Source organism: Leucoraja erinacea, chromosome 15 (assembly GCF_028641065.1).
Source record: "Leucoraja erinacea ecotype New England chromosome 15, Leri_hhj_1, whole genome shotgun sequence".
Lineage (NCBI taxonomy): Eukaryota > Metazoa > Chordata > Chondrichthyes > Rajiformes > Rajidae > Leucoraja > Leucoraja erinaceus.
Window position 1 is genome coordinate 10,475,572 of NC_073391.1, and position 27,866 is coordinate 10,503,437.

The following is a 27,866-nucleotide window of genomic DNA, read 5'->3' on the forward strand; positions in this document are numbered from 1 at the left end:
TTTTGAACTACTATGGTCTGGTTAACTAGTATTACTGATCATTAAGTTATTGTTTTAAAGATGATTAGATATTTATGTTCCTAAGTGACAGGAGCAGAATTAGGCCATTCGGCCCATCAAGTCTACTCTGCCATTCAATCATGGCTGATCTATCTTTCCCTCTCAACCCCATTCTCCTGCCTTCTCCCCATAACCCCTGACACCCGTACTAATCAAGAATCTATCTAACTCTGTCTTAAACATATCTAACTTAAATAAAATGACTTGGCCTCCACAGCCTTCCGTGGCACAGATTTCCACAGATTCATCAGCCTCTGACTAAAGAAATTCTAAAGTTATTTAGACTAAAGATATTATGTTAATCAGTCTATAAAGCTGGAGCAATGTTCCATTGCAAGTATATTAGACAATTAAGCATGACTAACCCTTGGGATGTGGAGCAAGTGCTGATAGAAATGGAAGAAACCAAGGACTTTGAGGACTTGTTTCATCCTGGCTTGCATGAGGAAGGAAGTTCTGTTCATTTTGAAGTACTTGAGTGGCATTTAATTTTAATCAGATCCTTTTTAATTTGCTTTTGGGAAAACAGAAAGTCAAGACAGAGTAGAACCATTAGGAACCCAAAATGTTGTGTGTCTACCCAAAATATAAGAGAGAAAGTACCATGAGAAACTGTTAAAAGATTGATTTGTCATCAAGATCGAAATAAAAATCAATGCTGTTCCAGAAAATGTCTAAGTTACTTTGAGTTCTTCTAGTGCTGGAAGAGGTGGCTCAGGGGAACACATTCCTACATGCACTATCAATTTTCATTGCATCTGGTCTAATGATCTCCTTGCTACCAATCCTAACATTGCATCTCTCTTTTAACTAAGGTGGATAGCCACACAACTACATCAGCCACACCTCAGCCCTTTCAGATGGTTTTGTGCTACTCATTCGGGTTCTTCTGTATCGAAGCTATATGGTTGAACAGCCCATTGATCGATGTTCTGTGTTTTCCAGTGCCCGCCAATCAATATTATTGAGATTATCAGGCAGAATGATTTCAGAAAGGATCGGCAGCCCCTGAATTCAGGGGCAAAAGAAATATCCCATTACAACTATATCACCACATAAAGATTTGCAGCACCCACATCGAAGTAATGGCCAAGAAACCACACCAATGCCTCTAAGAAGGCTTAGGAAGTTCGGCATGTCTCCAACAACCCTCACCAACGTCCACAGATGCATCATTGCATCACAGCTTGGTTTGGGAACAGCTCCACAAGAAATTGCAGAGAGTTGTAGACGTAGCATAGACCATCACACAAAATCCATCTACACTTCACAGTGCATCGGCAAGGCCACCAGCATAATCAAGGACCAGTTTCACCCCCGTCACTCCTTATTCTTCCCTCTCCCATCAAGCAAACGTTATAGAAGCTTGAAAATGCATAACTCCAGATTCAGGGACAGTATCTTCCAGCTGTTATCGGGCAACTAAACAGTCCTCTCACCAGCTAGTGTGCAGTCCAAACCTCCCATCAATCTCACTGGAGACCTTTGAACTATCTTTAAATTACTTTATCAGAATTATCTTGCATTAAATGTTACACCGTTTATCCTGCAACTGTACACTGTGGGCAGTTTGATTGTAATCATGTATAGTCTTTTCGTTGATTGAATAGCATGCAACAAAAAGCTATTCATAGTATCTTGGTACATGTGACAATAATAAACTACTTAACTAAACGACAAAACACTTGGTGCATAAGAAGCCCCAGCAGAGAGGACACTAGTTTGTGATGTTATAAAAGAAGCCTGCTAAGGAGAAAAACAAAAAAATCTTCCTACCACCAACAATTGACCTCCAATGATTTTAAATACAAGAACCTAAGAATACTAATTCTTATTCTTAGTCTGCTATGCTTACCTCTGTTCATTATATGCCCTGTTCTTAAACACACCTTTTGGAATGCACTGGACATGTATTTGACTGTACAGTGATACTATCCCTGTCTTAGAATCATGGTGGGTCTGACCCCAAGAGTTGTGGGCTCCAACGTAAGTTCATAGGTTCTAGGAGCATAATTTGGCCATTCAGCACATTCTCTGCCATTTAATCAAGGCCTTTCAATCTTTCCTTCTCAACCCCATTCTCCTCCCTTCATCCCATAACACCTTTACTAATCAAGAATCTATCAATCCTCGCCTTAAAAATATCCATTGACTTGGCCTCCACAGCCAACAGTGGCGATGAATTCCACATATTTGCCATCTTCTAACTAAAGAAATTCTTCCTCATCTCCTTTCTAAAGTTACGTCCTTTTATTCTGAGGCTATGACCTCTGGTCCTGGACTTTCCCACTGGTGGAAACATCCTCTCCACATTCACTTGATCCAGGCCTTTCACTATTCGGTAAGTTTCAATGAGGTCCCCCATTCTTCTAAACTCCAGCGAGTACCGGCCCAGTGCCGTCAAACACTCGTGATTTGTTTAACCCAATCGTTCCTGGCATTATCCTTGTAAACCTCCTCTGGACCCTCTCCAGTGTCAGCACATCCTTCCTCAGACATGGGTCCCAAAATTGCTCACAATACTCCAAATGGTGTGTAAGGCCTGGCCAGTGCCTGATAGAGCCTCAGCATTACATCCCTGTTTTTGTATTCTAATCCTCCCGAAATAAATGCTATCGTTGCATTTGTCTGTCTTACTACTGATTCAACTTACAAATGAACTCTTTGGGAATCCTGCACCTGCACTCCCAAGTCCCTTTGCACCTCTGATTTCTGAATTCTCTCTAAACCAATCTCTCATCTCTAAAGCAACTAAATTAACCGTTTGTTTCTACATCCTAGCACTTTCATGAGAAACCATCCAGGAAAACTGGCAAATATTTGTGAAGAAAGCTGAATGAAAGTGGAATTATAGGTGCATCGTTTGTGCTTCATCCTCGGCCTGACCTTTTTGTGACCAGCAGGTAGTTGTAACCCAGACCTTTAAGCCCTGAGAGATGTAATTCTTCAGATATGTTCCCATTAATCTTCCTAAGTGCCTTCTCTTCAGTGCCTGAGGTCAAACCTTCAGTATGTCTGTATGACCTGAACTGGAAGCTTCTTTGTCTGAGAACAAGCACATACTCGCTCATGGTTCACTGCAGACCGTCAATTCCTTTGGGATATTGATGTTTTTTCATCAATATCTATCATTAAGTACCGACAAGACCCCCTGCTGCCCTTTATTCTTATGACACAGTGCATGTAATGAATGAAGAAATGTCACACATGTAAAGAGAAAGCCGAATGAAATATCAGGGAAAGCAAGAGAATGCATCGGCACAGCCAGATCATTTTGGTGCTGAGGACTCTTCCGATTTATTGAGACGGTCGTCAGCTCTCACTATATATATTAGATAGTTTGACACCACTCAACCATTAATTAGCATCTCTGTCATTGCAGTTAATTGCGTGCAACAGCCTCAAAAATTGCAGGTTTAAAATTGCAGGTGGATGTCTCAGCACAAATATGTTGGGATGAGAAGAGGTGCAATGGAGTCTGATCTATTGAGAAGCAGGGATCAAAACTCTGTCCATTCAAGACAGATGAGAAGAAATGTCTTCCCTACCTCTTTGGAATTTTTTCATCCGGAGGGTTGTGGAGATTAGGGAGGGTGGAAGTGTATCAGTTGTTTAGTATATTTAAGAGAGAGATCAAGAGATTTTTAGATATGAGGAAGTAAACAAGATGTAGTTGGTGCAGGAAAGTGGCACTGAGGAGAACTATCAGTCATGATCTTACCTAATAAGTTTTTCACTGAATCCTGGTACACATTACAAAAATAAACCAGTAGCAATACCAATATTAAATGGCGGAACAAACACTAGGGTCTGAAATGTGAGTTCTCCTTCTACAATTATTTTCCCATTCGTGGGTAGGCTGGAGTAACTCAGCGGGACAGGCAGCATCTCTGGAGAGAAGGAATGGGTGACATTTCTGGTCGATACCCTTCTTCAGACCAGCAACTACAATTCTTTCCGTCCCATTTATCGGATCTTGCAGTATGAAAGTTGGCTCTTACATTTCTACATCACGGCAAGAATTTGTTTAATGGAAATTAACTGTAAAGGGCCTGTCCCACTTACGTGTCCTTGGCATGCTAATTACGCGACCTCGGGGTCAAGTTGAGCCGCGACGGTCCCGCAAAGGTTGGGCGCGACTTCATTCGACCACACAGCCGTCTGGAACGCGTGACGTCATTTGAAGATGGACACAAAATGTAGGTGTAACTCAGTGGGACCGGCAGCATCTCTGGAGAGAAGCAATGGGTGATGTTTAGTGTCAAGACACTTCTTCAGTCTGAAAGAAGGGTCCTGACCCAAAACGTCATCCATTGCTTCTCTCCAGAGATGCTGCCGATCCCGCTGAGTTACTCCCGCATTTTATGTCTATCTTCAATTTTCTTGGCCTCTGGGAGTAGAAGTGGGGGTGGATCTGGACCACAACGGCCGTGAGCCCCAGGCCGAGTTCGGCGATCGTTTGCCTGTTTCTGCTGCTGTTGGAGGTGAGACGTTGCGTTGCGCCAGGGTCTTGGGCCTGTCCCACTTTGGCCGTCAGTTCCCACGACAGGCTGTTGGCACACAAAGATTTTGTTTGCTACAAAAATTTCGGAGCCCCTCGCGATGTCGCGCACAACTACATACCCCTACGCGCTTCTCAGTGGAACCGGCCCCGCCCGGCCATACGATGCCCGTGCGCCTCAACGCAACCACGAGGTCGCGTAATTTGCATGCCAAGGACACGTAAGTGGGACAGGCCCTTTAGGCAAGTCTTAAAAATGAAGAGTTGCCTTATCTGGAACAAGACTTGTCAGGAACAAATTAAGCTCTGCTGGGTATTGGATGGTGGGGACACATAGAGCAAAGTTCAGCACTGATCGGAATGCCTGCATTGTGTGATCCCGGCATTCATATTTTATCGACCTTTCAGTCTGCTGTAAGACTGTACAAGGAAATAAATGTTTTTAAGAAACTCCTTTGATATCACTTTCAGGTTGTGCCTTTCAGGTTGTGGTATTGAAATGTTGTAACATTGTAAAAGCAGCAGGCAAATTGTGCGTATCAAGTACCGATTAACACCAGTGTGATGCTGACCAGGTGATCTGCTTTTTATTATTTAAGAAAAGGATAAATGTTTGTCAGAATATCAATATCGTCATATGCCATGGAATCAGCCCCTTTGGCCATCAAATCCACACTGATCATCAACTAACCTTTTACACTTATCCTTCAAAAATATGATTTTTTTATCCCCACATTCTCATCAATTTTCGAGTCGTCCTTAAATGCAGGAGAGGTACCAGAGGACTGGAGGGGGGCAAATGTTGTGCCTCTTTTCAAGAAGGGCTGCATGGAAAATGCTGGGAATTATAGGCCGGTGAGCTTAACATCTGCAGTTGGAAAGTTACTGGAGAGTATTCTGAGGGATAGGTTATACAGGCATTTGGATGGGCTAGGGCTAATTAGGGATAGTCAGTATGTGGGAGGTCATGTCTCACAAATCTGATTGATTTTTTTGAAGACGTGATCAAAATGGTTGATGAGGGCAGAGCTGTATACTGGTGATGGGGCAGAAGGGTGAGGTGTTTGAATAGAAGTTCTAACAAGGACAGGACTACACAGGAATAGAAACATAGAAATAGTGTATAGGACATCGGACTTTCGATGATTTCAGTAAGACATTTGTATACATTGATGAAGGTCAGATTCAGTAAGGCATTTAACAAGGTTCCGCATGGTAGGCTGCTTTTCTGGAGGGAAGGTCAGATCGCATGGCCTATTACTGTGATAGCTGGGATCGATAGCAGCAATTGGCTCCACGGAAGGTTTGCAGAGGGTGATGGTGGAATGGGTGGCTTCTCGAGAACTGGAGGGCCTGTGACTAGTGGCGTGCCTCAGTGAATAGAAACATAGAAATTAGGTTCGGTGCTTCGAGCCTGGCCATTCATTACTGGCTTTATCAGTATCTACATCAATGATCCCCTTAGCCACAAGGGCCACATCTAACTCCCTCTTAAATATGATGACTGGAACATACAGGGCAAGATTAGTGTGAAAAAAATTTGCTGATGATATCCTTAAACTGGGTAGTTTTGCAAATAGTGTAGATGGTTGTGAAAGACTGCAGCAGGATCTGGATCGATTGGCCAGGAGGGCTGTGGAATGGTTGATGGTATTTAATACCGAGAAGTGTGAGGTGTTAAATTTTAGGACGTCTAACAAGGGCAGGACCTACACAGTGAATGATAGGCCTCTGGGGAGTATTGTAGAGCAGAGGAATTTAGGAGTGCAGGTGCATGGTTCCTTGAAGCTTGAGTTGCAGGAAGATAAGGTGGTCAAAAAGGCTTTTGGCACATTGGCTTTCATCAGTCAGAGTATTGAGAATAGAATTGTTGGGACTGAGCCTCATGTTGCACTGTTGTTGAAAAGGAGATGATGGTGAGACCGCATCAATTAGAATGCCTTGTGCTTTCAGTTTGTTCAATTCTGGGCACCATGTTATTGGATAAAGATATTTCCAAGATTCGTCAGACATGATTTACCTTTGAAAGGATTCAGTCCAAAGATCTTTACAAGGATGTTGCCAGGACTAGAAGTAAGTAAGTAAGTAAGTGAGCAATTAAATTGTAGTTGCAGGAAGATATCAAAAATGGCACAGTCAGAGTTTAAATCAACATGTCGCGTTGAAATTTAGAATATTGTGTTCAAAGTGCTTTGCATAGTAAAGATTTACAAGGATAATAGAGTAAGTTTCCGTGCATCGATAGAAAAACTAAAAAAAAAAAAGTTTCCGTGAAAAATAAAAAAAGAAAAATGAAAAAGAATGTTCCCAACATGAATGTCCCCCCACAGCAGAATCCAAATTTTCCACTGTGGGGAAAGGCACCAGAAAGTTCATCTGTGATCACCCGAGGTTGGGGCCTATTTGTGGCCTCCGCAGCCAGTCCGATGTTTTCAGGCCCTCTTGCCGGGAAGATGGTACTTCGGCGTTGGCTGAACACTCCTCAGTGGCTTGGAATGTCTGGAGTGGCTGCTCCCTCCCTGGAGACCGCGGCACCCGCAGTCCGCAGGCCACGCTGGTTGGAGCTCCGACTCTGGCGATCTCGGACCTGAGGCTCCGCGGTGTTTCAAATCCAGCGCCGCCCGCGGCTGGACGCCCGCAGTCACAGCTCCTCGGATGTTGGAGTTGGCGGTTACAACACTCTGGAGCTTACCACACAGCGACCCGGGTAGGGCATCACCCGCTCTGTGATGGAGCCTCAGCGCTGTGCCGCTGCCGAAGCTGTAGTCCAGGACCGTCCTGGCAGGAAATGCCGCTCCAGTCCGATGGTAGGCCGTGAGGAAGGGGCGAAGAAGCAGCTCAGAGGGAAGCCACCTCTCCGACCAGGTAGGGACTAGGAAATAAAGTTTCCCCCTTCCCCTCCCCCCACCCACCACATAAAAGAAGAACTCCAACAAACATTTTGTTTTTAACAGGACTAAAAATAAAAATAGAAAGGGTGAAAGGACGGACTGCAGGCAGAGCAGCCATACACAACGGCGCCCCACTCCTGCAGTCCGCCATCTTTTGTGCCATATAAGGCACAAATGCATCAAAACTTTCTTTAAAAAAAAGAATGTGTGAACTATAGGTAGTGGTTGAGGAGGATGAGGGGAGATCTTATAGAGGTATATAAAATCATGAGAGGAATAGATCTGGTAGATGCACCGAGTCTCTTGCCCAGAGTAGGGGAATCGAGGACCAGAGGACATAAGTTCAAGATGAAGAGCTAAAGATTTAATACAAATCTGAGGCATACCTTTTTCACACAAAGGATGGTGGGTGTATGGAACAAGCTGCCAGATGAGGTAGTTGAGGCTGGGAGTATCCTAATGTTTAAGAAACAGTTAAACAGGTACATGAATGGGACAGGTTTGGAGGGATATGGACCAAGCACAGGCAGTTGGGACTAGTGTAGCTGGGACATGTTGGCTAGTGTGGGCGAGTTGGGCCGAAGGGCCTGCTTCCACACTGTATCACCGTAAGACGATGAACTCCCTTAGCTTCTACCACTTACTAATGCACTAGGAGCAACCTCCAATAGCCAATCAACCTACCAGCCTTTTGGATGTGGAAGGAAAATCTAATCAGAGAAAACTTATGTGGCCACAGGGAGATCGTGCAAACTCCACACAGACAGCACCTGAAGTCACGATTGAACCTGGTGTCTGGTGGTGCGAATGACCAATTCTACTTTGAACATATAGAACATAGACCGGTATTGCACAGGAACAGGCCATTTGGCCCATAATCTCTGTGCCGAACATAATGCCAAGACCAAATCCTATCTGAGTGCAATTCATTCACATCCCTCCATTCCATGCACCACTATATGTCCTTCCAAAAGACTCTTAAATGGCACTATCATATCTACCTCCACAACAACCCCGGCAGCACATTCCAGGCACTCATCAACCTCTGTGTAAAAAACTTGCATTGCACAAATCCTTTAAACTTTGCCCCTCTCACCTTAAATCTACGTACTCTAGTATTTGATACCACTCTCCTGGGAAAAAAAGGTTCTCATTAACTATAAATCCACATCATGTCTTCCTATACCCAATGCTCCAATCAATTGTGCCAACTGGCAATAATGCATGTAATTGTTTTTATATTCTAGTCCCCTCAAAGTGAATGTTTACATTGCATTTGCCTCCCTTACCGTTGAAGCAATCTGCAGAGTAACCTTTCAGGAATTTAGCACAAGCACTCCCAAGTCCTTTTGCACCTCCATTTTTTCTGAATCCTCTCCCCACTTAGAAATAGTTTATGCCTTTATTCTATTTTATGCCAAAATAGCAAAATTGTAAACTGAGTGCTAAAGAAGGTGTGTGGATGCTTGCCGTCATCGGTCATGGCACGATCATAAGAGTCAGGAAATCATGTTGATACAACTTTGGTTGGGCCTCATTTGAGGTATTGTGTGCAGTTCTGGTCACCTCATTGCAGGAAGGATGTGGAGGCATTGGAGATGGAGTAGAAGAGGCTTCCTAGAATGTTGCCTGGATAAGAGGGTCTTAGCTAAAAGGAAAGGTTTGAAAAATGTGGATTGTTTCCTGTGGGATTTTGGAGGCGGGGGGGGGGGGGGGGGGGGGGGGGGGGGATTACCTGGTAGAGATGTATAAAGATACTAGATTAAGTGGGACCCGTTGGGTCCCATGTTTACACGGGAGGGCTGGTCCCCCAATGCAATATTCCACCTCTCCACCAATTCCAATATTGGGGGGTGGGTGCTTTCTGGAGTACTAGTATGGGTGTTGAGAGCTAATATGGACATTGTGGGCCAAAAGGATTCTTAGGGTGACAGCTCAGACACTCAAGCCTGATGTGCTGGCAGCTCCATCACGGCTGGTGGGCTGGCAGTTGACTCATGGCTATTCCTTGAAATTCAATTTCAAGCAGGGTGCAAGGCCACAAAATTCAAATGCAGTTTCCTACCATTTCAAGCAGGGTGCAAGGCCAACAAATTCAAGTGCAATTTCTTACCATTTCAAGCAGGATGCAAGGCCACCAAATTCAAATGCAGTTTCATACCACTTCAAGCAGGGTGCAAGGCCACCGAATTCAAGTGCAATTTCTTACCATTTCAAGCAGGGTGCAAGGCCACCGAATTCAAGTGCAGTTTCCTACTACTTCAAGCAGGGTGCAAAGTCACCAAATTCAAGTGCAGATTCCGACCACTTCAAGCAGGGTGCAAGGCCACCAAATTCAAGTGCAGTTTCATACCACTTCAAGCAGGGTGCAAGGCCACCAAACTCAAGTGCAGTTTCCTACCACTTCAAGCAGGGTGCATGGTACCAACCTCAGGTGCAGTTTCCTATCACTTCAAGCAGGGTTCAGGGCCACCAAACTCAAGTGCAGTTTCATGCCACTTCAAGCTGGGTGCAAGACCAACAAATGCTAGTGTTGTTTAATGTCATTTCAAGCAGGGTGCAGGCCACCAAATTCAAATGCAGTTTCATACCATTTCATGCAGGGTGCAAGGCCACCACATTCAAATTCAGTTTCATACCATTTCAAACAGGGTGAAACCACCATAAAACCATGCAAAGCACCACATAAACACCACACTCACAGTTCAGTAGACATTCAGTGTGTTCAGTTGATTCACAGCTCAGACAGAGTCATGACCTCTCCCTCCCCCATCTTGCAGAGACTGAGCCACACCCACACTTCCGGCTTTTATAATCCCTCCCCCTCTCACCGGAAGTGGCGTGGCTTTCATGTCGCGATTGACAGGAATGAGATTCTCGACATTTTTTTAAACACTAATAACACATTTATTTTTAATTGATGGGAAGAATCCTCTGCACCTGATGAGCGGAGGGGGACTGAGTAAGATGGCCAAAAATTGCAGCCGTAAGTGGTAGCGTTTTATCTAAAATCAATATACAGTGCAAACAAGAAGTTGTGCAGTTACCACCACCAACAACCATTTGCAGTGCAGCATTTCAAAGCCACCACCAACGACCATTTGCAGTGCAGCATTTCAAAGCAATTACCATCACCAACAACCATTTGCAGTGCAGCATTTTAAAGCAGTTACCACCACTAAGAACCATTTGCAGTGCAGCATTTCAAAGCAGTTACCATCACCAACAACAATTTGCAGTACAGCATTTCAAAGCAACCACATTTTCATTTTCAAACCACATTAAGGGCACTCACAGTTGAGTTTCATGACCATGTGTTTAGTGTCATTCACAGCTCAGAGAGATGTGACCCTCTTGCATCCTCCATCTTGCAGAGACTGAGTGAGGCATAACACTTCCGGGTCTTATAGTCCCTCCCCCCTCCCACCATCAGGGGCAGTTGAGAGAATGTCAACATTTTTACAAACTGGAATAACTCTTTTATTTTTCATCAATGGGAAAAATCCTCTTGTCCTGTGCAGCGGAGGGGGACTGAGTAAGATGGCCAAAAATCACAGCCGTTAGTGGCAGCGTTTTTTCAAAAAGCATGACACAGAAAAACAGGAAGTGGTCAAGATCTTACTTTTAGTAATATAGATGAGCAGCATAATTGGGAGAGAGTTAGAACCTTTTCCCTGGATGGAAATATCAAATACTAAAGGGCATAACTTTAATGTCAGAGGGGAAACTAAAGAAAATGTGCAGCGCAAGTTTTTACACAGAGGGTGCTGGGTGCTGGGAATGCACTGCCAGTGTTTATGGTGAGAGCAGATATGAAAGGGATGTTTAAGAAGCTTTTAGGTAGACACATAAATATACGTAAATATACAGGGAATGTGGGGATATAGGTCATGTGCAGGCAGAAAGGATTATTTAATTTGACATCATGTCCAACACCAACATTTTGCGACAAAGAGCTTGTTCCTGCGCTGTACTGATTATCTTCTACATTTGTTGTTATGGCAAATAACATTGTTATCATTGTATCCGCATTGACACCTAACATACAAAGTGTGACCCAGTTACTTAACCTCATTATCTACAGTCAATGCTGATTTGCAGCTGTGGTTATTTTGCCAGGCGCAGAGATATTTTGGCTTTCTCTTTCTCATGGATTCTGGAAAGAGTTAGACACGAAATGCTGGAGTAACTCAGAGGTACAGGCAGCATCTCTGGAGAGAAGAAATGGGTGACGATTCGGGTCGCAAATAGTTGGATTTTATTGTGCCATCTCTAAAACATCGGAAGAGAGTGTTCTAAAAATAACCTATTGTAATTACACATTATTAGAAACATAGAAACATAGAAAATCGGTGGAGGAGTAGGCCATTCAGCCCTTTGTGCAAGCACCACCATTCACTATGATCATCCAGAATCAGTACCCAGTTCCTGCCTTCTCCCCATATCCCTTGATTCCGTTCACCCTAAGGGCTATATCTAACTCTCTCTTGAATACATCCAGTGAATTGGCCTCTGTGGTAGCGAATTCCACAGATTCACACCCACTCTGGGTGAAAAAGTATTTCCTAATCTCAAACCTAAATGTCCTACCCCTTATTCTTAAACCGTGACCCCTGGTTCTGGACTCCCCCAACATGGGGAACATTTTTCCTGCAGAACGTGCAAGCTGACTGGATGTAGGTGGAAAATGGACTAGACAAGCGATGACAAGATACAAGCTGAGCATTTGGAAATAATGCGTTGGAAGGAACTGCAGATACTGCTTTAACCCGAAGATGGACACAAACAGCTGCAAACTATTTTTTTCATTTTCAAGATCTGAGCATTACTGGCAAGGCCAGCATTTCTTGTCAATTCCTAAATGCACTTCAAAAGATGGTGATGATTTGAAACGTCACCCATTCTTTTTCTCCAGAGATGCTGCCTGACCCGCTGAGTTACTCTAGCACTTTGTGCCTATCTTCTCTTCAGGATGATGGGTTTTGCAGAAGTTAAGGAGGGACACCAGTAGAACATTCAAGTAGGCCTGAGAATTACATCACATATGAAAAGTGTTTTCCATTTGGTACACTGTAATCTGCATAAATATCCAAATATCCTTGGATATTACATAGAAACATAAAAAATAGGTGCAGGAGGACGTCATTTAGCCCTTCGAGCCAGCCGCCACACATTGTGATCATGGCTGATCATCCACAATCAGTAACCCGTGCCTGCCTTCTCCCCATATCCCTTGATTCCGCTAGCCCTGAGAGCTCTATCTCTCTTTTAAATTCATCCAGTGAATTGGCCTCTGCTGCCTTCTGTGGCAGAGAATTCCACAAATTCACAACTCTCTGGGTGAAAAAGTTTTTTCTCATCTCAGTTTTAAATTGCCTCCCCTTTATTCTTAGACTGCGGCCCCTGATTCTGGACTTCCCCATCATTGGAAACATGTTTCCTGCATCCAGCTTGTCCAGTCCTTTCATAATTTTATACATTTCTATAAGATTTCCTCTCGTCCTTCTAAATTCCAGTGAATACAAGCCCAGTCTTTCCAATCTTTCCTCATATGACAATCTCGCCATGCCAGGGATTAACCTTGTGAACCTACACTGCACTTCCTCAATAACAAGGATGTCCTTCCTCAATTAGGAGACCAAAAATGCACACAATACTCCACATGTGGTCTCACCAGGGCCCTGTACAACTGCAGAAGGACCTATACTCAAATCCTCTCATTATGATGGCCAACATGCCATTAGCTTTCTCCACTGCCTGCTGTACCTGCATGTTTACTTTCAGTGACTGGTGTACAAGGACACCCAGGTCTTGTTGCACTTCCCTTTTTCCTAATCTGACACCATTGAGATAATAATCTGCCTCCTTGTTCTTGCCACCACAGTGGATAACCTCACATTTATCTACATTATGCTGCATCTGCCTTGCATCTGCCCACTTACTCAACCTGTCCAAATCACCCTGCAACCTCCTATCATCTTCACAGTTCAGACTGCCACCCAGCCTTGTGTCATCTGCAACTTTGCTAGTGTTACTTTTAACCCCATCATCTAAATCATTAATATATATTGTAAATAGTTGCGGCCCCAGCACCGGGCCTTGTGGCACTCCACTCGTCACTGCCTGCCATTTTGACGGGGATCTGTTTATTCCTACTCTTTGTTTCCTGTCTACCAACCAATTCTCTATCCATGTCAATACCCTACCCCCAATACCATGTGCTCTAATTTTGCACACTAATCTCCTGTGTGGGACATTATCAAAGGCTTTCTGAAAGCAGATACACTACATCCACTGGCTCTCCTTCATCCATTTTACCTGTCACATCCTCAAAACATTCCAGAAGACTAGTTAGGCAGAATTTCCCTTTCATAAATCCATGCTGACTTGGACCAACCCTATTACTGCTCTCCAAATGCACCATTATTACTTCTGTAATTATTGACTCCAGCATCTTCCCCATCATCGATGTCAGGCTAACTGGTCTATAATTCCCCATTTTCTCTCTCGCTCCTTTCTTGAAAAGTGGGATAACATTAGCTATCCTCCAATCCACAGGAACTGATCCTGAATCTATTGAATATCGGAAAATGATCACCAATGCGTCCACTTTTTATAGAGCCACATCCCTGCAGTCCATCAGGCCCCGGGGATTTATCATCCTTCAGTCCCATTAGCCTACCCAATACTATTTCTCACCTAATGAACATTTATTTCAGTTTCTCAACCCCCTTAGATCCTCTGCCCTCCATTACTCCTGGGAGATTGTTTGTGTCTTCCTTAGTGAAGACAGATCCAAAGTACTTGTTCAACTCTTCTGCCATTTCCTTGTTCCCCATAATAATGTCATTGAGTGCTGACTCCAAGTGCGGAGTGCTGACTACAAGTTCCATGAATTTGGTGATGAGCTTGGATGGAATAACGATGTTAAAAGCAAAGCTGTTGTCAATGAATAGAAATCTGATGTGGGTGTCTCTCAGATCCAAAGTAATGTTGTTCAAGGCATTGGTGAGACCAAATCTTCTGCCATTTTTCGCCTTTATTCCAACAAAATAGATACAGATGATTCACTGATGTGCCTGGGTTTCTCCAAGTGCGAGATAGGTTGAATAAGTTGCTGACTCCAAGTTCCATGTCTTTAAAATGATTTGGTGATGTGACAGCTTGGAGGGAAGATTAACGAGGATGTTAAAAGCAAAGCTGTAGGGGTAATATGAGGGGGAATCTTTACGCAAGAGTGGTGGTGGTGTGGGAATGAGCTCGCAGTGGAAGTCTCTTCAACCGGTGGATGCATATGGATGAGAAGGGAATGAGGGTGTACGAGTGCAGGCAGGGGCCAAAGGGGAAAAAAATTTGATGGCATGGATCAGCCATGGCATGCTGTAATGTTGTGGTATGGTTGGCAAACTGCAGTGGGTCAAGGCTGCTTGGTCGGCTGGATTTGATGTGTTCCATAACTAGCATCTCAAAGCACTTCATGATGGTGGATGTCAAGGCCACTGGACATAATCGTTAAGGCATGAGATCATGCTTTTCTTCGGCACCAGGATGATATGTTGTCTTATCCATGACTCCTGGAAATGTAATGTTCATATCTGCTCCAAATAGGGAAGGAGCAGAAGGGATGTTATTTAAACCTTGATGTTTAAACCATCAGGAACCTACTGAAGCCCAGAAGGAAGGTACACCTCACAAACTTCCCATCCACCTGTCCCAACAGCTCATTCTTGCCAAATCTGTGGGACAATCTGTGTTTCTGTATTGGCCTCATTAACCATCTCAGAACCCCCCAAAACCATAGTGGAAGCAAGTTGTCCTCAATCCTAAAGAACTGCCTGAGAAGGAGGGAAGTAAGAGGGATGGTAGAGAAGTGGCAAACCTGCCTGCCAGAATGCTGGTCCCCCGCCTGTTATTTTGTGGTATTCATACAACTCTCCGAAAATTCCAACAACAGCACTTCTGCTTGATAATAATGATCTCCCGGGGGAGGTAAAAACAGAAATGAGATTCTCTTTTGGCTAATGGTGCAAGGAAAATTTCTGAACAAGTGTTCTGTGATCCTTAAGTGCAATTGAGCACAGCTCCAGGAGGTTATTAACCAACAGTATCAATTCAGCAGTTGAACATGTAATAGATTTTGAACAAAAATGTCTGTTCGCAAGAATAAAGAAATGCACCACTCCCCACACAGGAACAGAGATTGCCCTTGAAAATATGCCGCACATTATATCTACAAATGAAGTACAGTTCCTTTCTGGAGGGAAAATTGTGCTATCCAGATTATGTGAACAGGAATGAGAAAGCTGTAGATTTCACCTTCAACGGATCTCCATCTGTTTCACAAGATTTTTATCTATTATTTGCTGCAAATTTTCTACGGAGGGTCATTTGGCTCGCATTCTGAAAAACAATAGACGTACGAATGGTGCAATGGATGTTAATGCTACTTTAATTAACATGGGCACAATCTCTTAAATCTTCTTCCATCAATGGTTGATGAGAAAAGGAACAACATTTACTCTGGTCTGCATCATTCTTTATCCCCTTCATGCTCTGCCTAGCCATTCACGCAGTTGGAATTGTTTCACTTTGTCATCATCCATCTTACTTCCCTTCATCTTAGGCAGTTCTTTAGGATTGAGGACAACTTGCTTCCACTCTGGTTTTGGGAGGTTCACAGATGGTTAATGAGGCCAATATGGAAACACAGATTGTCCCGCAGATGTGGGAAGGCTGAGCTGATGGGACAGGTGGGTGGGAGGTTTGTGTGGCGTACCTTCCTTCTGGGCTTCAGTGGGTTCAGTGGCTGACTGGTTAGCATGCAACAAAAGCTTTTCTCTGTACCTGGGTACACGTGACGATAAACTAAACTAAAATAGAGCAGGGATAGGCTCTTTGGTCCACAGTGTTTTACAGGCCATGATGCCAATATAAATTGGACGTCTGCCTGCATGAGGTTTATATGCTTCCATTCGCTTCTTGTTCGTATGTCTGTCTACATGTCTCTTAAACGTTAATCTTGTATCTGCTTCCAACACTTCCTCTGTCAGCGCATTCACAGCATCTACTATTTTCTGTTTCAATAACTCGTCTCATAAGTCTCCTTTCAACTTCAGACTAAAGATAGACACAAAAAGCTGGAGTAAAGGGCCTGTCCCACAGATGATTTTAATATGCCGGCAACTGTCATAGTAGGTCGCCGTAAAACTAGCGACTGGACCCCCCTATGACAATGTCTACGACAAGCTGCAACAACCTACCACCTACCTACGTCAAGCTACCGACAACCGGCAACCCATTATGCCCCCGTCCCACTTAGGAAACATGAAATGAAACCTCTGGAGACTTTGCACCCCACCCAAGGTTTCCGTGCAGTTCCCGGAGGTTTTTGTCAGTCTCCCTACCTGCTTCCACTACCTGCAACCTCCGGGAACCACCGCACGGAAACCTTGGGTGGGGCGCAAAGTCTCCAGAGGTTTCCGTTCCGGTTTCCTAAGTGGGACAGGGGCATTAGGATGTCCGCCTACGACCACACCTACGACAACCTACGACAACCAAAGTCAACCTACGACCACTCGTGTAAAGTTATGACAAGCAATGAGCCAGTCGACGACAACTGAAGACCACTGAAGACAATTCAGTCGCCAGTACCTGTCGCCGGTTGATGTAGGTTGGGGTCGAGATTCTTCTGTAGACTAGTCAGGTTTACAACATTGCAGAATATTAATTTCTCCATCTCATTTGCTGCTGGTATAAGAATCATCAGCAAAACTAACCAATCAACCATATAAACCTTGATCAGAAGCTCACAGATGCCTTGTTCAATTACTGGGATACACAAATGAATTATGATTATTCCTGAATGCAAATCTATTTCCCTGATGTTGTTTCCCCTAATCAATGGTTCAAGGGATTAATGTTATTTTGCTTTTCTGAGTTTTGATATCAGAGTAGCATTCAGATTTACTCTCTGCAACGTTAATCAAAAGAAAGCAGGGCAATTCTGCAGCATTCCCCACATTTTAGACCATCATGGAATTGCATGGTAATGCATGTCTGACAGAAGAAAAAGTAACCAGGATCAATGCCGCTTTAAGGATCTGCAGAAGTAGATGAAATACTTTAAGTAAGTAGCCTAAATAAGACTGCCCAATATATAGTGTTCATCAAGAACGTAATGTAAACCTACACTTTTACCATTGGTTCAAGTCAGGCTCTCTCATAAATCTACATCCTTTTTGCTTACAGTTGATACCTACACGATCCCACAATTAGGACATGTATTCAATTACATCCAAACCTTTCTTCGAACACAACTTACCACTAATCTACATTTATGCTATTCTGATAACAAATTCTATTTGGAGGAACAGCACTCATATTTTGCTTGGGCAGCTTACAACCCAGCGGTATGATTTTGATTTCTGTAACTCACGCAACCCTTGCATCCCTTCTCTCTCCGTCCCACCCCAACCTTAGTCGTTGTACAAGTTTCACTGTGATCCTGTACATGTTTCCTTGTCTGTATAACACGTGTTCACCTCGCCCACAGCTAACAACCGGACGTCTCATTTATCATCGTCACTTTTTTTCAAATCTCTCATTCATTTGTTCTATACCTCTCTATATCACCGTCTATATCTCTCGTTTCCATTTCCCCTGACTCTCCGTCTGAAGAAAGGTCTCGATCCGAAACGTCTCCTATTCCTTTTCTCCAGAGATGCTGCTTGATCTGCTGAGATACTCCAGCTTTTTGTGTCATATCTTAGGTTTAAACCAGCATTGCACTTCCTTCCAACCTATTTCTATACCTTTCAGCTTGTAGCATGGGTCAATGTGCAGTATCTGTCGATCCCATCTGAGCATTTGTGAAATCTGCAATTTCAAAGAAATGTTGCATAGTGTTTGATGGACACCCAAGGGGCTGCCTGAGATAGACACAAAATGCTGGAGTAACTCAACGGATGAGGCAACATCTTTGGAGAGAAGGAATGGGTGACGCCTCGGGTCGTCAGACAGAAGAAGGGTCTCGACCCGAAACGTCGCCCATTCCTTCTCTCCAGAGATGCTACCTCACCTGCTGAGTTACTCCAGCATTTTGTGTCTACCTTCGATTTAAACCAGCAACTGCAGTTCTGGACATGGGCTGTCAGAGATGTTCATTTTGTAAAGTGTTGCTATAAGAGCAGCAATATCTAGATGTCAGTCAGTTTATTTTGACGTAAACTTTTCTGTCAAGGTTGAATCTAATCAGTTGAATATTCCAATAAAATACACCAAGAGCAGATCTAAATGTTTCAAATGGTTGCCTCCTTCTGTTGATGTCATTGGGTTGGTTAACCATCTTCTATCCCTTCCAGGGGCACTTGGTCTTCATATGTAAGGAATTTGCAATGTTTTGGTATCCCTCAACTACCTCTGCTTGGGTCTTCAGTTACCATTTGATGGCACTTTTATTATTGTTTTCATTGTCTTTCCCCTTTATTGTTAGTTGTAGAATTAGGTGCTGTAATGATTTTGCTATTTTGTTTGATGCCTGAGACTGGCTAATTATTTTCAGTCTCAGAGCACTATTAAATACAATGCCAAGTTTCTAAGTGTGATATAAGATACAAACATGTCATCAACTGCAGCATTTAGCATGGTACATAGTAATGTAGAGCCTAATAAAATCAGTATCTCATCCCATTTTGTGCTGACTGGATATTTTATGGGAGAGTGCTGTACAGAGGCTTTGTTGCTGATATTTTATGAAAGAAATGTTTATTTGTGAAGGAGCAATCTGGTGGGACACCTCGGAATAGTGAGGTATTTTTGTGAGCTCCACTTTTAAATTAGCATAACCCTGGGAGCGCAATTAACCTTTCAACCTAGCCACACAATCATTCACTGAGATATTTGCTATTTCAATCCATGGAAGTTAAAGCTCCATTTGCATGGCAAGATGATGTATCCTTATAAAGACATTTTGGTTTTCATATCAAATCATGATACATCAAACACTCATTATTACAGACCGGGGCTGAGGTGGATTGGTATGCGTTATTGTCGATTGCCTGCTACAATCAAATACATTGTATGTGGTTGAAACCAAGAAGTGCAGATAATAGTTAATACACAAAAGGACCCTATGTGCTCAGCGGGTCAGGCAGCATCTCTGGAGGAAAGGAATATGTGATGTTTTAGGTTGAGACCCATCTTCAGGCTGAGTCAGAGGAAATGGAAATGAGAGATATAGACGGTGATATAGAACAAATGATTAAAAGATTAGCAAAAAAGTAACGATGATAAAGGAAACGGTCCATTGTTAGCTGTGGGCTGGGTGAAAACGAGTACAGACAATCATTGGAGAACATGGATATGTGATGTCGATACCCTGCTTCTGACTGATTCAGCTTGTTGAGTTATTCCAGAACTTTGTGTCCTTTCATCTTAAAACCAGGTGCTGATGCCACTGGACTGCACCAGCGAGCCTTCCTTCATTAACTGCCTCCATACGGGTGACATGGCCGTTGTAGCCCATGGGGGCGGCACTTTCTTTGGGCCACTGCCACTGACAGAGCACGTTCGGTCACTGTGGGGCTCCCTCCCCTGCCACCTGCTGGTGCTTGCAGGGTGGAGCATGTCAGCGTCTCCAGGGTAGAAGGGGGAGATGGTGGAAAAGGAGGGGGAAGGTAGAGAGGAGAGAGGCCAACTGGATAGAGCGACTGGAGAAGGAAGAGACGTCGGCAATTGCGGGTGGAATCGGGCCGACAGGAAGAAACAGTAGCAGGTGGGAAGGGAGGGAGCCCCATATCTGAGGAATGCGCTATCCCACAGAGACTACAGCATAGCCACAACAACACTTATGTCACCTGAATATGAAGAAGGACTCGCTAGGGCATCTTGAAAATCCAGGGTGGCATCAGAAGCTGGGGTGCTGAGCAGTCTGGCGACGGTGCTAGCTGGGTGTGGCATCAGCACGTCCGTCCACTATAACCAATATCCTTTATAAAGGGTGTAGGAAAAAACTGCAGATGCTGGTATAAATCAAAGGTAGACACAAAATGCTGGAGCAACTCAGCCAGTCAGGCAGCATCACAAAAGAGAAGGAATTCCATCTCTCCAGAGATGCTGGCTGTCCTGCTGAGTTATTCCAGCATTTTATGTCTACCTTCAATTTAAATCAGCATCTGCAGTTCTTTCCTCCACATTTTGTCTGCTCCACTGCAAAATCCCTTCAAAGTATGTCTACCTTGAAGAAATTCTCCTCCTCTCTCCGATGAGAGTTCAGCAACATCCTCTCTCACTGCTCCCCCTCTGTGTTTTCTCCTTCCCTCCTGTATAAAGGGTCCGTTAACATGAGGGTTTACTGTACATGATATTTTATTCAAGTAAAGCAGTACCAGTTCTCACAGTTATGCAAGGTCATGATCGGGTATTAATTGAATTTTCCTTACTTTGCTTTAAGTTGTCAAGAAAATCGTTCAGATTTAAATCCAGAGCAAAAATGTAAAATAGATCAGGCTTTTATTCCTTAAATTAATTGTTAATTTAAACTCTCATATAAGCAAACATTCAATCATTCAAAATACCAAATTAAACACTATATTAAAAAGCTTGACATGATTGTACCAAAATGAAAGCAACTATACCTGCAAAATTTGATGTTATTCACTAATGAAATTATTTTGTTGCTTTTCATTCTAGTTAATCAAAATCTCATAGTAGAGCTTTGCATGGTTTAAAGAAGTCACAAAGGGCATAGATAAAATTAATAAAAACTATCTTTTCATCAAAAACTAAAGGGCATACATTTCAGGAGAGAGGGGAAAGATGTAAAAAGGACCTGAGAGGCAACTGCTTCACATGGAGAAAGTGGTTGAGAGAGGTATAATTACAGTTTATTAGACATTTGGACAGGTACATGAGAGGAAAGATTTAGCGTGATTTCAGCCTAACACAGGCTAGTGCAGCTGTGCATCGTGGATGAGTTAGACAATAGACAATAGGTGCAGGAGCAGGCCATTTGACCCTTCAAGCCAGCACCGCCATTCAATGTGATCATGGCTGATCATCCCCAATCAGTACCCCGTTCCTGCCTTCTCCCCATATCCGCTGACTCCGAGCCCTATCTAGTTCTCTCTTGAAAATATCCAGAGAACTGGCCACCACTGAGGCAGAGAACTAGCCACCACTGAGGTAGTTAATTCCACAGACTCACAACTCTCTGTGACAAAAAGTGTTTCCTCACCTCCGTTCTAAATGGCTTACCCCTTATTATGGGATGCAAGCAGAAGCCTCCATGTGGCGTATCCTGGGCAATGCTAACGACAGAAACTGTACCACAGTGACTGACTGGAGTAGCCAATTCTGCAACCACCGACCATCAACCGTCACTGACTGACCGCAAAGACGTGATATGGAAGATGGCTGGACACGAGGAAGAAGACCCCTTATTAGTAAACTGTGGCCCCTGGTTCTGGACTCCCCCAACATCGGGAACATGTTTCCTGCCTCTAGCGTGTCCAAACCCTTAATAATCTTATATGTATATAACTAAAAGTCTCATCTTGACCACTTCCTGTCTGCGCTGTATTTTGATTTCAGAAAAAATGCTACCCTATATCGCTATGATTTTAGGCCATCTTACTCACAGTCCTCCGCCGCTGAGGCAGCACTGAGAATTTTTTCGATCGATGAAAAATAAAAAAGTTATGAGTGTTTAAAAATTCTTTCTGGAGAGATGAAATTCCTTCTCTTTTGAGATGCTGCCTGACCAGCTGAGTTACTCCAGCATTTTGTGTCTACCTTCGATTTACACCAGCATCTGCAGTTCTGCGGCTTGAAACTGCAATGGAAATGGAAATGGAAATGGAAATGGAATGAAAGTGAAATGAGTTGTTTGGCCTGCCCTGTGCTTGAAATTGAAATGGAAATGGAAATGAAATGAGTTGTTCTCATAGCATCCACCTCACAGTTCACCCTGCCACCCAGCTTTATGTCATCTACAAATTTGCTAATGTTACTTTAGATTAGAGGGCCTATTTCTGTGCTATATTACTCTATGAGTTTCTGAATATAAAAACACAGCGTTGGAAACAGTTACTTATACATAGAGAATATGCAGTTTATTGCAAAAATAAATTGTGACTGCAATGAATTCTCAGCTGACAGGATTAAATTAAATTGTTATAAAGTGTAGCACCTTAGAATAAATAATGTTCTTGGAAACATTTCTGCACTTCAGTGATTCATGGGTTTTTCTGAAGACATTCTCTGATAATTTGGACCTCTAGCAGATGTTCCCTGTTATTCACCTGCTTCAGAAAGCATGTACAGAAACATTTCCAAAAGCACTCTCGTTGTTCTGCTTGGTGAAATAACCAAGTCAAAATAACCAAGTCTGCCAGTGTGTAATATCCCAATAACTATTTAAAAGCGAATGCATGCAAGTGTGAAGGGAACATCACTGATACAATTTCATGATTTGCTAACTTTCTAACATCTCACAAACTATTCTGTTTTTAGGACGTTAACTTTTTAAGGAGCACGTTTAAGTGATGTTGACCAACTGTGCATCTAAAAACTAGGGCATTGCCTACCATGATATAGAATGCACATCGGAAAGTGCACTTGTATTATTTCTTTGTGCAAAGCCAGGCGATACCCATTTATAGAAGGAATCCAAGGACTGGTAGGCATGGACTTGCTCTGTTGCTAATGTTCCTGTGGTTTAAAATTCTGGAACAATATCTCTATTACAAATGTAACATTTTGCAGATGCTGGAAATCTGAAAGTAGAAATTTAAATTGGAAACACTGAATGGTCAGGCATCCCTTTCTGTGGTGGAAAACTCCCAGCTTCAATAGTTTAGATTGATGATGTTGAGCCCAAACTTTTTGCCAGATCTTCTATGAAATCAGAGCACATATTAAACACCAACTGTACTCATCCGTCTAGCCAGCTGGTAGAAATGTGAGACCGACACAAAAAGCTGGAGTAACTCAGTGAGTCAGACAACATCTCTGGAGAAAAGGAATAGGTGACGTTTCGGGTCCAGATCATTTTTCAGACTTCAGGAGTTCTAAGACTTCTAAGTATATGCAGGAGAGTTTCATATTCTTAATTTCTTTGATGATAGTGTAGTGGCCTACCCCCCAGGGACCGCCACAATAGTCCTATCTGTCAATTATGATCAAAGAAATAGCAGTTCAAATTCCACTAATGTGAAAGAACAATATCACAAAGTTTCTATGGAATGCCAAATATACATTTGTAAGCTGCCTGGTTTAGCATTTCAGTGACTGAAGATGCGACATGTTGATTCTAATCATCACACATGGTCAATTTTCTTTATACTGCCCAGCTATTACTGAGACTGACGACATTAATCCCTGACATACTGCATTAACAAAATCTGTATAAATAATACATCCTTGTACATTGAAGGACGGGAAGCAATTTACAATGCAACTTTCTTCCAGTACTGGCAGAACATGGGAATCTGAGTAAAATCAATTACTCTTCCTTTGAACTAGATAACGCACAAAAAAGACTGCTGCCTGGGTGATATATTCCAGTTAAAATAAATCAGTACAAATTTGAGACAGTATAACTGCTTTGTCTTCCTAACAGATTACAGAATATATTGGACATGTTGGCATGGAACTGGTTATTATTATAGCATGATTGAAGTTTATTTGTCGTGGATATAAAGCTGCCGCAAGTAAGAATGTAATTGGTGTAACAGAGTTATATGACAACAAAACAGTCTTGACTCTTGAAAGTTCCTCTCTTGGATTCTGCAAAGCAAACATTCAAAACATTGTTCACCTGAACCTTAACCTGAACTCTGTGTGCGTTTTCTCCGAGATCTTCGCTTTCCTCCCACACTCTAAAGACGTACAGGTTTGTACGTAGAGACATAGGTAAATTGGCTTGGTATAATTGTAAATTATCCCTGGAGTGTGGAGGATAATGTTAAAGTTTGGGGGTCGCTGGTTGGTGCAGACTCAGTTGGCCGATGGGCCTGTCTCTCTAAGCTGAGCTAAACTAAAAATTGCCCGTGCTGAAATATCTGGGATGCAATATAATATAATATCTCAGGGATATCATAATAGGGTTCCATCGATTATGTGGGTTCTTCAGGGGGTATGAGTTCTAATTCAGCCCAATGTCTAATTGTTCTACTGTCCAGCAGTGTTTGTGCATATTTGGGAAAGCTCCACAAATGAATTGTGAATGAATAAATGTCTCACGTTGCCTCTATTTAAAGTAGGCAATGAGGTGATACATCCCATAGAATGCCTCGCGGATTAAATGCACATTTATAACACTGGCAACTATGTTCTAAAGTCAACAAATAATTCATTTTAAAATCCTTTCTTTCCAAATTGTGAAATTAGTTTTGTTATATGATTCAAACATGGAGTTTATTTTTTAATCCCACAGGCCAGTTTGGATTGCTGATTACAACAGTAAAATGTTCATATTTCTTACACACAAAAAGTAAATTTGCTAAAGAAAATTGTGGGCTTACTGCATGCATTTTCTTCCTCAGTTCTCGTTTACATTAATTCATATACACATAGTGTATAACACATGTCTGGGTGCCACATCTAGTGGTTTTTCTTCATGCATCTATGGCCAATGGACTGTGTAGGTAAGTCATATAGAAGGAACAAACCTTTAAGGAACATGCAAGAACTGATTTGTTGTAAGTTAAAGAAGACCTGCCTGAGCAAGACTCACAGCAAGGAAACCAGTGCTGGCTCCAATTGCTGTTTCTATATTCTCATTACCCTAGTGCGAAGAATCAGACTTGACCAAAGTCTGTATACGGTTAATAGATTAAGAAATAGCTCAATAACATGAATGTTGCCCTTTGGTTCAGCACCAGAAGCACTGGGATGTACGTGTTATGTACAACAATGATTTGTCTTAGACAGTAGGGTTTTAGATACTTTGAAGGAGTAAATGGGAACATTCACACCAATAATATAATAATTTGACACAATCCTGACTGAAGTAGTGTCTTGACCCGAAACCTCACCTATTCCTTTTCTCTAGCGATGCTGTCAGACCCGCTGAGTTACTCCAGCCTTTTGTGCCTATCTTCAGTTCAAAGCAGCACCTGCAGTTCCTTCCTACACCTAGTTACAATGCATGATGGAGACAGTACATGAAATTGGACAATGCAACGTTCATGACTCAGGGTTGAAGATGACCCAGGCAGAATATAATGTGCTGCCCCTCTAGCTTGGCTTCACACTGGGAGTGGAGGATGCCGAGGACAGATAGGTTGATGAGGGAGCGAGAAGAGTATTTAAAATGGATGACAACTGGGAGATCCAAATGGCGACAGAGGATAGAGTGCATGCCCATCAGAGCAGTCACTTGGACTGTGTTTGGGCTCACTGATGTAGATGAGGCCACGATGACTGCATCAAAGGCAAAAGATACAAAGTTGGGGAGGTTCAGGTGAATCTACATTCCACCTGGAATTTGTTTTAGGTTCCTGGATGGTGATGATAGAGGAGGGTTAGGGATGGGTATTTAATATCCTATTATTGCAGGGAACGGGGTTGGGGGACAGGGGACAGGGGATGGGGGGGGGGGGGGGGGGGGGGGGGGTTGATGAACAGGGAGTCCTTTAGAGAGTGATTTTCTACAGAGATCACTCTCCAAATGACTCCCTGGTTGGTGGTGGGTGGGGAGGGGGAGATGTAACTGGTGGTGAGATCATTCTGTAGCTGGTCAAAATGTCGATGTGATATAGCCTGGATGCGGAGGCTGGTGGGGGAGCAGGGAGCAGAAGTGCAAGATATGGGGGAGATACAGGTGTTGTAGTGACACAAGTGATACACTGAGGGCGTGGTCATTCATATCTACCCTGGTCCTCTCACATACCTCATTGTTCCTACCTTACCCCCCAGCCCCCTATCACCCTGACCCCCCCCCCCCCCCCCCTCTCCAGCACACTGTCCTCCCACTGATTTTCTCTCCTTCCTCTTGTTCACCCCTCCCCTCTCTCTGTTGTTCCCATTTGCCACCAACCCTCCTCATACAATTCATTTTCCTTTCCTATTACATTCCAGAATGTGCAGCCTTGCGTTCTCCAATTGTCACCACCCAGTCCCTGTTTTAAACTTCCCCAGCTGGCTGTTCCCAAACCAATCTTTCCTCACCTGTACTCACCTATCACTTGCTTGTTTTTGCTCCCCACCTGCTGCTCCATCCCTTTATTCCGGCTTCTTCAACTCTACTCTTTCAGACCAGATGAAGTCTCAACTTGAGAGTTCAAGAAGGAACTGCAGATGCTGGAAGATCAAAGGTACACAAAATTCTGGAGAAACTCAGCGGGTGCAGCAGCATCTATGGAGCGAAGGAAATAAGTCTAAAGAAGGGTTTCGGCCCGAAACGTCGCCTATTTCCTTCGCTCCGTAGATGCTGCTGCACCCGCTGAGTTTCTCCAGCATTTTTGTGTTCTCAACTTGAGACTGTCCATTCCCTCCACAGATGCTGCCTGATGTGCTGAATTCCTGCAGTAACTCCATTGTGAACTGTGCATGTTGAGACAACTGGAATCACTGACCGAATTACTTCACTTTTTATATTTTCTAATTCAGTTATCCCATGGCCTTAAAGCAAAATATCTCGATAAGGCAACCACATATCTCAAGAAAACAAATTTCCCTTCAGCAAGAATGTTATTGAGGCATCAGGAAAATAAAACATTAGCTGTGTACCTCTATGTTTAAATGAACAATTGACACTAATGCTGAATTTAATTTAGACATAGAGACACTGCTTCACTTGCAGTCTAAGAATTATATATCATACAGATGTTTGTGCATATAGTAACATAATATATTTTCCAGGCTCCTCTAAGATAATCTATCATTGCTAAGTCAGGATAACTTGTCAGGCTTGATTCAACTACCATAAGGAATACAAAAATAGGTTTGAATTGCAAAGCAATATAAACTTTCACGCCCATCCCTGTATGTGGCAATAATGTCATAACCACTTCTTTGCTTTCCAATCTAGGGTCTGATAGGGATGGTAATACGACCGCAGCTTTCATTGCTGGAATCTGTTTCCTTTGGTATACAAAAAAAAAGAACTAAATCCCAGGCCAGTGACCCATCTCTTTGACTTGTAAGTCAATGAGGTTGTATGTAATTCCCCTTCTGCCCCACTAGCAACATTGATTTGCATTGAGTGTTGGTTGTTTTCACAATTATGTCTACATCTTGCCCAACAAGCGCAGTTTAACGAGGGACAAAGACTCGCGTTCCATCAAATAGGGTAAGTTTGTTAAAACAAATTTTCTGAACATGGAATGCAAGTAGAACTGTGGTGCAGCGGTAGAGTTGCCGCCTTACAGCGCTTGCAGCGGTGGAGACCCGGGTTTGGCCCCCGACTACGG

The 27,866-nt window shown here is 43.1% G+C and overlaps 1 protein-coding gene across 1 annotated transcript in view; it reads right to left on the minus strand.

Annotated features, from left to right (window-relative positions):
* Positions 1–27,866, minus strand: part of tcerg1l (transcription elongation regulator 1 like) — a 662,686-nt gene that overhangs the window by 113,509 nt on the left and 521,311 nt on the right. The gene's annotated exons all lie outside the window — the stretch shown is intronic.